Raw genomic sequence first — 18,142 nt, 5'->3', positions numbered from 1 at the left:
AAAATCATATTTTTTCACAGTGCCTAAGCATACAATATTATTGTATCTTGCAGTGCTACAAAACTTCTTGGGGCGCAATACAAGTGTCAATTCTCATTTCTCTTTGAGAAATTAATACACAAAGAAGCAGTGGCGTATCCAGGGTATGGCACATATGGCAAGTGCCATGGGTGCCATATGAAGGGGTTGCCACTACTGCTAGTGTTATAGTTCATTACTGAATGTAAAAAGTAGAGCTTTCATTCTCCTCATTCCTACTTGCTTATGGGGGGATGCAATTACATTTTCTTGGACCCCATCAGTTCAACATAGGGGCCCAAGAGGTGAGCGTATAGGAGAGACTTTTTCTTAATTTTCGGGGTGCATGTACATCCCACCGCCTGCTATTCAATTAGTCCCGGCCGGCGGAGTGATTTGCTGCCTTTCTTCCGTCCTCAGGGGCTGAGATGTTGCATGCTTCTGACAAGGAACAGCCGGAGGAGAGCGTGACTGCATGTGTCGAGCTCCATACAGATTAGCAGTGGAGAGACTGTCAGTCTACAGTTATGTCCTGGCTCAGGGCTGCTGGCACAAAGTTGTAGGAGCTGTGTGTGCAGGGAAGCTGGGATCGGAAGAATGAGGGGGAGGCAATAAAGCCAGGGTCTGACATCCCAGCACCCAGAGCAGCAGGACAGGACAAATCACAGTGACAACACTGCCCAGCTTATATGGAGCTTGGCATCCTGGGATTCCTGTAGACATGCCTGCTCATCACTCCCCCTCCACGGCTGAGGCTGCTCTGTGCATTGGTGAGCATCAAAGTCATGTGTGTACATAGAAAGATTCCCCACCACAGATATGACTGACCCAGGCATAGACTGGCTAGAACTCAGCTTCCTACAGGAGGAAGAAACTAGTAGGATCCTGTGGGTCCTGAACTGAAGACAGAGAGGGATAGAAACTTAGGTAGGCAGTGATAGGGTCAGAGCAGGGGAGTAAAGCTTACATTCTACCACCCAATCACCACACAAGTCTGTATAAATGCATTCCTGTTTTGTCACAATATTTACTGTATCATTTTTCAGAGAAGCCCCTTCCTCTCAGGTTGATGTCAGGTGGGAGACTCTGTTGCTAGTGACAAAGCTTTAGTGGCAGAGAACCTTCCACCTATCTCTATAGAATTGCTTCCTCTCTGAATACTACAGAATCTTCATCACTAGTGATGGGAGTGATTCCAGAGGGACCAATTGGCAGCCTTGTTGCGATCCTGCTGCTGACAGTTAATTTTGACTGGCATAAAGGCGCATGTACGGGAGGGAGGATGGCGATGGGGAGCTCTGGTGAGTGGCCGCAGTCACCGAACAGGAATTGTTAGGCCTGAAGAAGCTGAGACCCGAGCATGTCCTAGTCCTAAGCCGAGTCACAGAGAGTGAGTTACTGGCAGGAGACCTGTCACCGGCCTGTGCTAGGCGCTGTGTGCCATTAGCATCACTTGTCTTCTGTCATCAGAATATCCGTTCAGATCTGAGGAGAATGTGTTCGGGAGTGACTTTACTCGCTTCAAGATTCGGGACCTGGCCACTGGCACTTTGCTCTTTGAGATCTTCAAACCCTGCTCAGGTACCTGTCATGGCGAACGCCTTTCCTGGGGCAGGTCTCCATCATACTTCAAGTAGAACTAGAGTTGTTGGATGGAGTAAAGGAGGGTTATTGTTCCCAATTTGACATCCATTTGGCATTTGATATCCATTTGGGTGCAGGTGCATGTCCATGAATGCACAGGAGCTTTGTTCATGCAGCTGTTTCATACCAATTGATTTTAATTGAATGGGTTCCTCTACTCGCAATGGAGGTGGCATGCACCCAACAGCTGATGGAAACATCAGCTGCGGTGCCGACATCGCTGGACTCCAGGACAGTAAGTGTCTGATTATTTAAAGTCAGCAGCCTCAGTATGTGCATCTGCTGGCTTTTAATTGTTGCAGCGGTGGGCGGACCTCCGCTTTAATTTGGCACACTTCTGAGAATGTTGCAATCCTAATAACCCACGGTGCCCTGTACTGTATTTACTTCTGCTAGCTCCTACATCACTGGAGGATACACTAATGATCTCTGGAGACTGTCATGTATACCCTTTTTCTTTGCTTTTAAGTCATCGACAAAGAAAAAGCAGGTGCATATCAATTTACAAGACCCATGACATAAACATACTTGTTTTTAGATCAATGACTCATTAGGTAGCAAACCAAGGAACATGATGACAGACTCAAAGTCTACACCTTTAAAAACAAGCCAACCATAGCAGCTCACATATTTCTATTGTATCTTAAAAGATTACCCTTAACAATGTCTGCATTTTTCTGCCAAACCTACTGGATCTGTACAGTGTTATAAAGTTGTTTTTCACCCAAACGTGTATTTAATTTACAGGAGCCATTTGGCTCTAGCAGACATAAGAGTCATTAGCCCACCAACTGTCATCTTAATAAAACCATAGGACATGGAGCTGCATGATCCTGGATAAAATGAGAATTATGATTTTTTTTTTTTTGCTTAAAATAAAGATCACGATTCTGAAGAACTTTTTTATTTTAAAGATTTACAACCCCTGAACATTAGGTTATCAAAAAAGATGGCAATAAAATAAAACATAATACATAAGACATAATTATACACAGTTAAAGAAATGTAATGAAAAATGATGTAATATGAAATAAAAGAAAATACCATTAAACATTAAAAAAAAAACATTCAAAGGGATTATATCAGAGTAAACCGATTTTAAGATTCTTAGCTAGAAACACTAGCCTATCAACATTTTGTGGCTTCTGTGCAGAACAGCAACAAGAGACAATGTTGCCCCCTGTGAGAAAAACTTTTAGAAGGGGAAATGGTTGCAGGAATGCAAAGGTATGTCCTGGCCAGTGCAGATAATCTTAGATACTGCTCCTTGTGAACCTTCCACCAAACTAATGGATCATTTTCACTCTCACTGTTGCCTAAGATCAGGCAAGACTGTAGCTCCAAGGCCAAGCTGACGGATTGTTGTTGCTGTGAGCCTGAGGCTGGATCTGATGGCCCTTCATTTCTTTGTGCTGCTTTGAAGGTCTTTTGAGTCTTCTTTGCAGGACTGTGGCTAGTAGTTATAGGAAGACTTTCTTTAACTGTTGTTAGCTTTGACATCTCATCTTTTAGTCTGTTCTGGACAGCAGCTTTGTTATCATCATTGACGTAAGTCATCTTAAAACTGGGATCGAGGGTTGTGGCTATGTCGAAGAGGTCTTGTGTTTTTTGGTCATAATATTTTTCCCCCAGATACCCCATGATCTTTGATTTGATTGGGCAAATAAGATCAGAGTCACCTTTCTTAACAGCCAAAACAGAAGACTTAAAAGGGTGGAGAGCAGGTTTCACAGAAGAGACACTGACATACTGCTCTCCTGAAAAAGCATCTGTGAAGTTTGCCAGTGGGGTGAGAGTCTTGTCCACAGCCTCCAGGACCTCTAGGTCTTGCCATGTTGGCAAGAGGTGCCTAGCCTTACAGTCAGAAGAGAGGACATGGGTGATGGCAGCTTGCTGCTCAAGTATCCTCCTCACTATAGCCTTCCTAGATACCCACATTGTTAGACACTCTGTCTTGAGCTTGTGGTCTGGTAAACAGAGTTGTTTTTGTGCCTCAGAAAGCGCCCTCTTCCTCCTTTAACTGTAGCTGAAACACCCGACCATAGCACAATCAATTTGTGGGTCCTTCATTGCATTCTCTAGAAAACAAAAAATAAGTTCAGTTAACAAGTTTGAAGTCCTTAAAAACATTTATATATGGTATACATTTGGTGATGTAAATCAGGAATCCACTAGTATTGGGGCTATATGCTAGATTAGATATACACACAGGTATAGTTAACTGCATAAAACATAGACTTTACTACAGCGACCTTGCAACTTAGATGTAGAAATAATATAATTTTGTTGTAGCTTGCATCTGTTAGTTTTACATTAATTTCTTTCGAATCAACCCAGAAAATTTCTGTTTTAGTGAGAGACTACTATTAAAGATGCCACTGGGTGGTGAAAAATTAGCATTTTATCAAATATCAATGTTATTATGAGACTTTAGAGTTAAGGTTAAAAACAAAGCAGACCAAAAATGTTGCTTTGTTTCATTATTGTTAACTCTGAGTAAGACTTTGAGTAAAAATACAATATTAATAGTGCAACAATAATTATAAGCTTTAATAACTTTTTTAAAATAACTTTTTTTTTAAATAAAACTTTAATAACTTTTTACAGTAGAATGTTTAAGCATTCTAAAAACTAGTAGTGCATATGCCTTACTACAGTATTTGAATGGCCAAGCATTAAAAATGATTAAAAAAAAATCACAAAACAAGACAATTTTGATTTTGTTTGTTAAACTCACCTGTTGCAAGATGAAGCCTATGGCCAAAACACTGCAGTGGTGTCCAGTCATTTATGGATGTGGCCTTTACAATGTTGGTTCATAGTGAGGTGCACAAGATTTTCCTCCTCCAATTTCCAGTTTATGAGAGCATCCTTTAATCCCTGTGCCAAAGCTTCACCAGTGTGGTTCTCGTGGAAAAACCCAATTTGTAGGAACCGACTTTTCATCTTAAAAACATCAGTAATTAAATGGATTGATACATTCATGTATGGTTCCATTGCTCTGCTGGATCATAAATCTGAAGTTGCTGCAAAATTATGTACGCCTCGCATTTCCATTTCAACTGTTTCATGGCATTTGTTGTACAGAGCAGGGATTGCAACATCTGAAAAATAATTACAAGAGGGCACGCAATAGTGCTTATTAAGAGTTTGAATTTTTTTTAAAACCATTTTCTTCAACAGTGGTCACGAGGGTCATATCTTTAGCCAGGTGAAATGCGATTGCGTCAATTATTTCTTTATGCCTAGGAGAGGTTGTTGGGTACAGTGTTGCATAGAATAATGTTGCTTTAACCGCTTCGCACCCGCCCTATAGCCGAAAGATGGCTACAGAGCGGACGCTAACTGCCGGGAGGCCCTCCCTGGACATCCTCCTGTTTACTTCCCCTCTGCGCGCCACCGCGGGTGCGCATCGGGGAAGTTCTGTGCTGGCCGTGTCCCTCGGACACAGCCAGTCACAGATCGCTGTAAACGGCCAATCACAGCGGCCGTTTACAGCGCGATCGGCATGTCCAAAAAGCGATGATCTCACATGTAAACATATGAGATCATCTCTCAGCGCCGCTCTCCCTCCTCACACAGACAGCGTGTGAGAAGGGAGAGAGGAACGGCTGCAGCGGGCGTAAGTTAAAAAAAAAAAAGTAAAAAAAAGTGCCATCCGCCCCAGTGCCATCCTCCCCCAGTGCCATCCACCCCAGTGCCATCCTGCCCCAGTGCCACCTGCCCCCAGTGCCACCTGCCCCCAGTGCCACCTGTTAGTGCTATCTGTCCCCAGTGCCACCTGTTAGTGCTATCTGTCCCCAGTGCCACCTGTTGTCAGTGCCATTTGTCCCCAGTGCCATCTGTCATCAGTGCCACGTATAAGTGCCATCTGTCATCAGTGCCACATAGTGCCATCTGTCATCAGTGCCACATATTAGTGCCATCTGTCATCAGTGCCACGTATCAGTGCCATTTGTCATCATTGCCACCTGTCAGTGTCACATGCCATCTGTTGTCAGTGTCACGTATCATTAATGCCACTTATCAGTGCCATCTGTCATCAGTGTCACACGTCATCTGTGCCACGTATTAGTGCCATCTGTCATCAGTGCCACGTATTAGTGCCATCTGTCATCAGTGCCACGTATTAGTGCCACCTGTCATCAGTGCTACGTTTAAGTGCATCTGTCATCAGTGCCACGTATAAGTGCCATATGTCATCAGTGCCACATATTGGTGCCATCTGTCATCAGTGCCACGTGTCATCAGTGACACGTATAAGTGTCATCAGTGCCACGTATCAGTGCCATCTGTCATCAGTGCCACGTGTCATTGTCCTGGTGCTCCAGGGCCTTCAAAAGTGTAATAGGAAGTCAACAAGTTAGATGTGTAATTTATGCTCCTAGAACACGTGATGGCGCTCCCTGCATGTTGGGCCTCTCTATGTGGCCAGGCTGTGAAAAAGTCCCACACATGTGGTATTGTAATACTCAGGAGAAGTAGCAGAATTTTTTGGGGTGTCATTTGTGGTATACACATGCCATGTGAGAGAAATAACCTATTACAATGACAATTTTGTGGAAAAAAAATAAAAAATCTTAATTTTGCAAAGAATTCTGGGAAAAAATTACAACATCCAAAAGCTCACCATGCCTCTTACTAAATACATTGGAATGTCTACTTTCCAAAAAGCAGTCATTTGGGGGGTATTTGTACTTTCCTGACTTGTTCGGGTCACAAGAAGTGAGATAGGCCACCAGTACATCAGATGTGATCAATTTTGTGCGATTCGCACCACAGCTTGTAGACTCTCTAACTTTCACAAAGACCAAATAATATCCACTAATTTGGGTTATTTTTACCAAAGATATGTAGCAGTATAAATTGTGGCCAAAATTTATGAAGAAAAATTAATAATTTGCATAATTTTGTCACAGAAACAAAGAAATATGCTTTTTTTTTCAAAATTTTTGGTCTTTTTTCATTTATAGCGCAAAAAATAAAAACCCCAGAGGTGATCAAATACGACCAAAAGAAATCTCTATTTGTGGGAAAAAAAAGGACAAAAAATTAATTTGGGTACAATGTTGCATGACTGAGTAATTGTCATTCAAAGTGTGAGAGCACCGAAAGCTGAAAATTTGTCTGGGCAGGAAGGGTGTTTAAGTGCCCAGTAGGCAAGTGGTTAATTGATGTTTGTTTTGTCTGGTTGCAAGTACTTTGTGATTGAGCATTTTTGTTTGTCAGTACCACCTCATACTGTTGTATGTGAATATGTTTCAGGTGATTGAAGAGATTGGTGGTGTTACCCTTTGGTGCAGAAACAATGGCTAAACATTGCTTGCAATATATATGGTTTGTTGAGTATCATCATCTAGTTTGAAACTGAAATAAGCCCACACTTCGGAATAAGATCCTTTTTTTGGTACTAAAACAATGACTGGGTATTTATTAGGCTTACTTGCACATTGCTCTACCTCATTCATTCTTCTACTCTGTTTAGTTTCTGTATGTTTCTAACTTCTCGACTGTCACATATGCTGTTCTGATCCAGTTAAGACAAGCACATCTGGCTCGCACAAAACCTGATGTGACGTCAACTTCAAGGCATCATCGCTCCCTCGCCTGCTGTGAGTGATTGTGTGTTATCTTGAGAACAGACAAGCTTTATGCTTCTCTACTGTCCTTGAAAATATAATTGGCTAGTTTGGCTCAATCGTAGAAATCCAACAAAACCAACAACCACCAATGACTACACTGATCCGGAAGACCCCAGCTGGGTTAAAGAGCCCTGTATATTATATTCTCCAATCACTCACATTTAAAAGGATGAAGCAGCATGTTTATAAGTCAATACTCCTCTCCTGGGCCATCTCTGAAAGATGTAAGGGAAATTTGTGAGCTGAGAGACCCAATGGCCATGGTAAACTGCCCGGACACCGCTCCAGCATTCCTGCTCTACTGCGCATGCACCCAGACAGACCAGCCGGCGCCACGTGGCTATGAAAGTAGACTGCTTTCATCGCTATGACCGCTAGACATTTGAATGCTGGGGTTGCTATGAAAATGTGTTTTGGAGGTGTGGCCTCCTTTATCAAGTCACACACACCATGAGGGAACGGCACCTTATATAGATTTTTACTAAATAATCCTCTATATAAGTTTGTTTATAAATTATATACACAAACGTATATAGAGGATTAATTTGTTTATTGGTAAAAATCGATATGAGGAGCCGTTTCCTTATGGTGTGCATAGGCGTGACTTGATAAAGGAGGCCACACCTCTGAAACGTATTGTTATAGCAACCCAAGCGTGCAGACATCTAGCGCCTACCTTTCCATGTGTCAAGGTCTACTTCCATCACTGGGCGGCATTGACTGGTCCGTGCGCATATGCAGTAGGGCGGGCATGCCCGGGCTGTGTCCTGCCAGTTTACCACGATCATCTCTGTCTGTCTCTCTCTCTGCCTGTCTCTCTCTCTCTGTCTGTCTCTCCCTCTCTGTCTCTCTGTCTGTCTCTCCCTTTCTGCCTGTCTCTCTCTCTCTCTGCCTCTCTCTCTCTCTGCCCATCTCTCTCTCTCTGCCTGTCTCTCCCTTTCTACCTGTCTCTCTCTCCGCCTGTCTCTCTCTCTCTCTCTACCTGTCTCTCTCTCCGCCTGTCTCTTGCTCTCTCTGCCTGTCTCTGTCTCTCTCTGTCTGCCTCTCTCTATGTCTGTCTCTCTCTCTCTCTCTCTGCCTGTCTTTCTCTCTGTCTGTCTGTCTCTCTTTCTGTCTGTCTCTCTGTCTCTCTCTTACTGTCTCACTCTCTCTGTCTGTCTCTCTCTGTCTGTTGTCTCCCCTTCTCCCTTCCTTGCAGGCAACAGTATGTGGTGAAAACTGTGTTTTTCACATATTTTACATGTTCCTCTTTAAAAACGCTTAAAAACAAAAATGCGATCTGCTTTCAAAAAAATGCCAGTATACTCAACTGCCTCTAAACTTCTATAAATGACTGAGTGTACATATACACATAAGATAACATAGATGAGAGTTCAGGGGCTGCTGAAAAAAATGCCCAACTGCTCTTAAACATCCATTTAGCAGCTGTAGTGTACATAAGGCAAATACCACAAAATTATTTTAATATGTTTGTTTATTGCAATATCAATGTAATCCTTTCTACAAATAAACAGGATCCCATTGAACTCTTTATGGCAGCATGGCACAATTTTAAACCTTTCATAGAAAAAAATGAGTGTGTGTTAAATATATACTAAAAATAATTATTGACCAGAAACTTAAATATAACTTTTTACTGGACACTGGACTGTCTGAAGGTTCATCAAGCTTGTGGTAGTATAATTATATACTGTACATCCTAGGATAGGGATCAATATCAATGCATTGGCCTAATGCTTTAAGTGGAGATATCTGGGATGGGTCTCACAGTAAGTTAATTATTGAAATATTGAAAAGTGTCATTCACAACAGCTTCTTTATGTTAAATCCCCAATTATACACAAATACAAGGGGCATGGCCATGGGCACTGCCTGTGCCCTAACCTATGCATGCCTAGACCTTGGATGGCTGAAGGAGAACAGTGTATTTGGCATGTGTGGATTTGGGGACAAGATGCTTATCTGGCTTTTTTATATAGATGATGTGCTGGTTTTATGCAGGGGCTCTCTGGGTGAACTGGTTGCTTTTATTGAAGAGTTAAATCAACATCAAAACAACATTTTACATACCCAAAAATATAGTCACGTTTGGGTTAAAAAAAGAAACATTTATACTTACCTAGGATCGATGCTGCATCTGTCCCCTGCCAGCTCTGCAGTAAGTAAATGGGAACATTTTTGGGATATAATTAGGAGATCATTTTGGGTAATTCAATGATCATCATACCAACAGAAGCTACCTATAAGATGGGAGGATAAAAAAGAGGCACATTGGATTTAAATCTTGAACTTCCTGATTCTCATGGAAATAAAGAACAAATACAATTAAAACCCCTTTTATAATCAATGACATTGCCATAGATTTAATCAGTTTAACAGATTTTTTATCCTGGATAAAGTAATTTACTATATATGACCCCTTTGGAAAATAAGTAAAAGTGCAGGTTTTTTTTGTTTGCTTTCTGAATAATTACAGAGATACTTACCCCATTGGCCGCTTTAAAACTAATAGGGGCAAGGCATAAGTAAGCATATGTAAATAGGGCTAACGTGCCAAGAAACTGATCATCATTCACAGCCATTGGCTGCCAGCACTGATCTTCTGCTGGTCAGATGCTGGTTTTCCAGCATGTCCTTTAAAAGCTTGGACAGGCTTCTGTTGAACATAAAGCTGTACACACTGTCCAAATGTCGGTTCTTGTTGAACAAGCCGATATTTGGATTGTGTCTGCCCAGAATTACATCCTGATGAAGCCCTGAGAAGGATTAAATGAAGATATAGTGGGGTCCATTAGCTAAAGGCACATATACTGTGCATTTTGGAAGTGCAGTTGCACTCATTTTCCTTAGTAAACGTAATGTGGTAAAGCTTCACTTTATAAAGAACACCCGATCGGGTACAAGGAAAATAAAAGTAAAAAAAGCATTTTGCTTGCACATTATTAGATAATGGAAATCAGCCAAGCTGATTGATGAGTGAAACTAAACTTGCAAAGTCCACAGTTTATTTCCCTTTAGTAAATCCACCTCAATGTCTTCTTGGCCAGTTTGAGTCATAGGCATACAGAGGAACTTTTTTTTTTATAATAGCTTTTACTAATACCATTGGAATGACTGATGTACTTATCTTATCACTGGACTTCTGTGTGGGGCATTTTATCAACTATAAACATCTCAACGTAATGACCTCACAAGTTGAATTTCATCTACATGATTATATGGAATGTATTCAATTGCTTTTTTATGAAACATATTTGTAAGACATTTTCTTTCTTAATTGGACTCTAAAGGTGTTTGAATGCTACACAGTATCTCCTATTTATCCTACAGAACTTGGTAAAACATTTTAAAGTGATGTTAAAGATTCTTTTATATATATATAACAATCATGTTATACTTACCTGCTCTGGGAAATGGTTCTCTTCTAGGGTCCTCTGCTGGCTCCTCCCCCCTGCCTGGTGCCCCCATAGCAAGCTGCACACAGAAGGTTTTTTACCTTTATGCATAGAATGCATGAAGGTGAAAAAACTCCAATCCTTTACAACCACTTTAAATAGCCGAATGGGGTTGTTCATAATGTTTTAAAGCAAATCAAAATGTGTTGCATACTAAGACAATGCTTTTTAATTTTAGTGATTGTGGGAAAAGGTGGTAGGCTTTTTTATATATCTTTTTTTTTAAACTAATTGCAATTTTTCAAATAATTTCTTTGGGGGGACATAGTCTGTAGCATCTGTTCCACTGTTCTGACTATTCTGACTTTTTTCTTATAGTGTGTATTAACCCTTTCTCTACATCAAAATAATGTTATAGAGCATGCCTACTCAATGTATGACAGATTTAACTCTTTGCATCAACATTTTAACCAGATGCCTGTACAATCTGCTAATCCTTTCCCTCAAGATAATATTATCTGCCCAAACTTTACTGTTGAACCCATTGCCAGCCTCGCAGGTATGAGATTCTAAATAGATGTAGATTGTGAGAGCTGGCTGTTTGAAGCTACCGGGTGCTGAAATTAGTATAAAGAAAAGTAGTTCAATAAGTCACAGGAATGACTACTTTCATGGGAAGTTTTTAAATACAGGGCTCAAAGCAGGTACTGTTGGTCCATCTTTGCATACTGTTTCCATTCTGTGGTTAATATAAAGCTGATAGGAAATAAGCAATAAAGTAGAATGAACAAGAAGAGTAATACCATGACTTGCAAATTCAATTTCCTGTAGCTAATCAAATTCTCCTTTTGGCTAATAAAGAAGCTTTTCTTGTTAAGCCATAAAATACCAGCAAGACATTTGAACATTGCATTTCTTTGCACATGGTCATTTTGTCCTGTTAGGTAAACTGTTATGTTAACACGGTTTGAGGCCGCAGCTTGAGTAATGAGGTAGCCTAGGGCAGAGTAGATTAACGTCCTAAACATCCTTGTTCAGTGCGGCCATACTTTTTTTTTTTTTATGTCATTATTTCAAACCTTGACAACTTGTTTTCATCTGCTGTGTTGTTAAAAGAGGCCTTTTGCAGATCTCTCCTTAAAATGATATTTACTTGACAATCATGTTAGACCAACGCTTCAGAACTTTTCAAGTCACTGACATGGAACAAATATTTTGGCAAGGAGTTCTGATTTAAAGGGTATGTAAATCCTGATAATTAACTTAATCTATTTGGCCCTTTTGTGTTTGTTAATTATACCATTAGAAGTGTTTTGTTATATCTATTTATTAATTACAATAAATACTTGCTGACTGTTTTTTGCAAATGTGCTGTAAATGCTGCTGCTCCATAGATACATAGATACAGTTCAGTGAATGTGTATTTTCACATAAGGTGTGTTACTGTCAGGACCGTGTTGTTAAAGTAAAGGAAAAAAAGCTTTAAAAAAAGAAAAACAATGCAGGCACCTCATCTCTGGTAGGCTGTAATACAATTTACATTTCTGTTTGGATATTCTTTAAATATGACTTCACTTGTTGCATGCATGTTTTAGGTTAACCGCTCAAATTGTAATAAAGTCAGAGGTTCTAACTAAACTGGTGGATCTATTTTAAAACGTGGTAATTATAACAAGGGACACAATTTTTAAAAACACAATTAACTTCTTGTCCAATCTACTAAAGCAAAATACAAATATAAAAAAAAAAAAAAAAAAAAAAAGCTAACATTTTAGGCGCTTGTGAACGAATGCTGTAAAGTGAGAATGCTTTCAAAAATAATGAAATGTATAGTAATTAACCTGCCTGGCGGTATTCCTGAGTCTGGCTCGGGATGTAATTTCAGTACCATAAGGCACCTTTCACACTGGGGCGGTATTCAGGCGTTACAGCGCTAAAAATAGCGCCTGTGTAGCGCCTGAAAAAAAACGGCCCCTTTCACTCCAGTGTGAAAGCCGGAGGGCTTTCACACTGGGGTGGTGCGCTGGCAGGACAGGGAAAAAAGTCCTGCTAGCCGCATCTTTGGAGCGGTGAAGGAGCGGTGTATTCACCGCTCCTAAACCGCTCCTACCCATTGAAATCAATGGGACAGCGCGGCAATACCGCCGGCAAAGCACCGCTGCAGCGGCGCTTTGTGGGCGGGTTTAACCCTTTTTCAGCCGCTAGCGGGGGTTAAAACCACCCCGCTAGCGCCCGCAGACCGCCGCTAAAACTACGGTAAAGCGCTGCTAAAAATAGCGGCGCTTTACCGCCGACGCCCGCACCGCCCCAGTGTGAAAGGGGCCTAAGCGGTAACCCCGAGCAACACTTGGGATCGCATTGCAGGATACAGGGAGACTTACTTACCTTGTCCCCTGGATCCTGCGATGTCCTCCCCGCTGTGTGTGCGAGCTGTCCTCCACTCAATTCACACAGTGCCCTAGTGCTGCTGAGCTCTGTTCCCTGCGAAGTTACAACGCACGTGATCGGAGATCGGCGCCATATTCAAAAAAGTAAAAACACAAAACGCATACAGTATACTGTAATCTGTAAGAGTACAGTACTGTATAAAAAAAATACACATCCCCTTTGTCCCTAGTGGTCTGTCCAGTGTCCTGCATGCACTTTTATATTATAAATACTGTTTTTTTCTGCCTGGAAATTGGAGATTGTCCATAGCAACCAAAAAGTGTCCCTTTATGTCAAAAGTGATTTTAGACCAGCTAGAAAACAGCAATAATAAATTAGAATCACTTGCAGGATTGAGCGATAGAGATTTGTGAGAAGATCCGTCAACAAACACTAAATCTAATGACAGCGACAATTCTGCAAATGAGAAAATTTCTGTGTTTTTGGATTGATTACATTATTGAATAATTTTTATTATTATTTGTTATAATTATTTATAGTTATTTGTTATATTTTAAACTTTATCATACCTGGGATGTCTACTAGACTCTGGTTTTGAGTTAATCCTAAAAATTGCAGGCCTACAATATATAACACCAAATTTCCATGCAAATTAATTGTACCGCTTTCAGCACCTATAATCAGAAATAATCATACCACCAGGGAGGTTAAAGTAAATAAACTAAAGTAAGTAAAGTAACAACCTACAAAGTGCATAAAGAGAAAAAATATCAATATTTTTTTATATTTTTTTAAATCGACCTTTTGCCTTTAACATGGGAATGCAATCATTTTAGTAAAAGTAAATTGCTAAATACCTTTTCTCATCATCAGTATATAGCAATCTTGTGACTTTTATCAGTTCCTGCTTAATCACATCAGCCCCGGAAGATTTGGCCCTCAATGCCATTTTTTGCAATACGGCACTGTGTCGTTTTAACTGACAATTGTGCGGTCGTGCAGCACTGTACCCAAACAAAATTGAGGTCCTTTTTTTGCCACAAATTGAGCTTTCTTTTGGTGGTATTTGATCATCTCTATGGTTTTTATTTTTTGTGCTATAAACAAGAAAAAAAAGAGTGACAATTTTGAAAAAATACCACAATATTTTGTACTTTTTGCTATAATAAATATCCACAATTTAAAAAAAAAAAAGCTATTTTGTTTTCAGTTTAGCTGATATATATTCTTCTACATATTTTTGCTAATAAAAATCGCAAAATGCATATATTAATTGGTTTGCGCAAAAGTTATAGCATCTACAAAAAAGGGGATAGATTTATGGCAGTTTTATCTTTTTTTTTTCACTAGTAATGGCGGTGATCTGCAATTTTTATCAGGACTGCAACTTTATGGCAGACAGATTGGACACTTTTGATAAATTTTTGGGACGATTGACAATTATACAGCGATCAGTGCTATAGAAATGCACTGATTACTGTGTAAATGTCACTGTCAGGGAAGGGGTTAACACTAGGGGGCAATCAAGGGGTTAACTGTGTTCCCTAGTGAGTATTCTAACTGTGGTGGGGGGGGGGGGATTGAGTATAGGAGATAACAGATTGTGGTTCCTAGCTATTGGGAACTCACAATCTGTCTTTCCTCTCCTCACAGAACAGGGATTTGTGTGTTTACACACACGCGTCCCTGTTCTGCCTCTCGTGCCTGCAAACGCACGTGGTCGGTGCTCATTGCAACCGCCGGCCACGGGCATCGACTATTATATAGGAAATTGTAAGAAATTGTACAATCAGATTGTATAGTGTATGGCCACTTTCTTACACCTAAAATTGCCTAGTTGCGCTTTCAGTATCATTAATTGCTAACGGGACACCAAACACATATTTGCCACATGACAAAATGGGTGACAAACGCAGCAGTAAAAATGTGCAACTTGCACCATGCCAAAATGTCCCATTAGCTACTTTGCCTTGTGTAGCACAGCTCATTTAAATCAACAGGCTGCCATATGCGTGTCATGGGAAAAAACGAGACAAAAAAAATGTGCTCCCACTACTCTAGGTGTAAATGGGGCCTGAAAGTGAAATTGATGCATTTACACAAGAACCATGAGGCTCTATTCACATCCGTATGTTTCTGAATGCATGGCAAACCACACAGAAAATGCACGCTTTGCCATGCGTTTCCGAAACATGCTGCTAATGTGCATTATGCTTCTGTTCTTATTACATGTTAAACGCACCCCAAATGTGGCAAACACACCAAAAACTCCCAACATACTCTGCTCAAAATAAGTTCTGGAGCTTCTCTGGGGTGATTGTCATATGACCAGTGAAGCTGCTCCAAAACACTCAAAACAAATGCATGCGGGAATGGAAGGTTTCACTACATAGAGACCTGACAACTGAATGTCTCCGTCCACTCCCTCCTATGGTATATACTTGTATAAAGATGGCCATAGACTCTGCAATCTGATTGTACAATCTCTGCACAATTTCCTTTAGATTTACCACAACTACGGAGTAGGGGGACACACCTGAACAATCCATTCCATTTATATCAAATCAATCCCTTGTACTATATAGCTGAAGAGCGATCTAAAGAAGATTGTACAATCAGATTATAAAGGAAGTGGGTGAAGGTAGTATTGTAATAAGGGAGGTGTGGTCCAGAGTGGTCAACACACACTATCACACCCTCTTCTGTGATGCAACAAGGAACTGAAGGCTTCTGGAAGATCGCCTACAGGAAGTGAATACAGGAAGTGAATGCTGGGAGACGATCTACAGGAAGTGATGGAATCTGAAAATAATTTTAAAAATTCAAATAAACTGACAAGATTTTAAACCTGTGAATAAGGTAAGTGAGAGAAAAACATATTGTAATGACTGGGCCAGAAATGGCATGGGAAAACTCGTCTATTTATTATGAAAAGTGAAATTCTGCCCAAAAAAGGTGAACTTATCCTTTCAGTCTTTTCATATAATCCTAGACAGATTCAATGATGTGGAAATCAAGACTCCGTGGAGGCCATAACATAACATAACATAACAAGGGCCCCTTGTTCTTCTTTTCCACTGACGATAACTGTGGTAACAATGACTTTGCCTATATATTTGGAGTCATTGCTCTTGTCAGGAAAGGCTTGCTGGGAGTAGCAGTTCCACACAAGCAGGTGCATGTTTGCGGGGTGCCTGTGTGCACACGTGCACAATGCCGGGGTCAGGTGGGCTATTTAAACTCATCTGTTACAATGAAACTCTGCTGTCTGATCTACAGCATTCCCTGTGAGTTACCTGCATATCTGATCTGTTGCTGTGATTATCTGGCTTGCCCTGTGACTACCTCTGCTATCCACCTGCATCTGACCCCAGCCTGTCCATGACCTTGCACCTGTCTGTTACCGAACCGGCTTGTCTTGTGACTCTCCTCCAGTCTCCTGCATCTGTTCCAGAACTGCTTGTCTGTGTATGACCTGGCCTGCCCAACCTTCCAATGTTCCAATCCCTGGGACCTTCTCTCTGTATCCTGTGAGTGCCTTCCTGATACAAGCCTGTTCCAGTTTCTAGTCTGCTGACCTTCAGCTTCAGCATTATCCAGAGTACCAGACCTACCAACCAGCTGTTGATCCTGCCAAGCACTCATGCTATCTTGTACTCCCTTGCCTCCTGTTCAGTGTACCAGGGGCTGAGAGTCAGGGACGTAAGAGAGGCCTCCCTCTGCATATTCGGCTGATCTACTAGGTACATGACAGCCCTGCCGTAGAATTAATTTTAGCCTGTTGTCTTCCTGAAGATATTACATGATGAATAGGTATCTGCCTGTATTTTCAGCATTGTTTCTGACTCAACCTCTATATCCATCTGCAGAAATTGAGCCTCAAACATGCAAGGAAATTCCATCATACTTAACTCTTGTGTCCTTCTTCCTACTTTCCAGGCCTTCAGGGAACAAATTGGCTTTTGTTACATCCAAATATTTCAAATTGGGAGTCATCAGTCTGGAAAACCAGCTGCCATTTTGTTTCACACCAGCTTTTGCATGTTTTAATACAAAGTTGAGTCTCTTAGCCTTGTTTCTTTGGACCCTAGATTTGTGTATCTGCATCCAACTGGTTTGTTCCTGCCAGGTCTGTGCTGATGGTGCCACTAGACATTTTTCAGTTGCGAGAAGAGAAGTCAGCATAAATTGTCTTTCTACTATTGTAGCAGCCCATACCTTCTTCTTCTTGTGTCCCTCTTCTGCTTGCTATGGGGACAATCAAGCTGAGCCACAGCTTTGTGTGTCCATTCAGACATGGAGTCGCAGCTAGGCCACATCCCTTCTCATTGGCTCACTAACTTTGATTGACTTTGATTGACAGCAGCAGGAGCCAATGAGAGACAGCCAAATCTCTCCTGTAACATCGCTTGATAGAGATGGGTCTTAGGTAAGTATTAGGAGGACTGAGGAGGCTACTACACACAGAAGGTTTTTCATCTTAATGCAAAGAATGGGTTAAGATAAAAAACACTCTGCCTTTACAATCAATTTAATCCTTAACCACTTCCCGACCAGCGCACGACGATGTACGTCGACAAAATGGCACGGGCAGGCATATTGGCGTACATGTACGTCCAATATCCGTTGCCGCCGTGCCATCGGGAGCGCGCCGCCGGCGGCGCGCTCCCGCGCTGGTCGGGACCCCCGTGAGTCCGGTCGCGGGACCCGCGGACTCAATCGCCGCGGGCATCCCCGCGATCGTCTCACGGAGCGGCTGAATGGAGGAAATGCTGTATAAACAACATTTTTCCATTCTGCCTAGCAACTAGTGACGCTGATCTCTGCTCCATGTGATTGGAGCAGAGATCAGTGTACACTAAATGAAAGCCCAACCCCCCCACAGTTAGTAACACACCCCTAGGAACACTTAACCCCTACACTGCCACCCACTGGTTAACCCTTTCACTGCCAGTGTCATTTACACAGGAATCACTGCATTTATATAGCAGTGATTACTGTATAAATGACAATGGTCCCAAAAATGTGTCAAAAATGTCCGATGGGTCCCCCACA

The sequence above is a fragment of the Lithobates pipiens genome, unplaced genomic scaffold, assembly GCF_037356315.1.
Source record: "Lithobates pipiens isolate NorthernLeopardFrog02 unplaced genomic scaffold, aLitPip1_a1.2 Scaffold_8, whole genome shotgun sequence".
Taxonomy (NCBI): domain Eukaryota; kingdom Metazoa; phylum Chordata; class Amphibia; order Anura; family Ranidae; genus Lithobates; species Lithobates pipiens.
Note: the sequence above shows the minus strand (reverse complement) of the source record.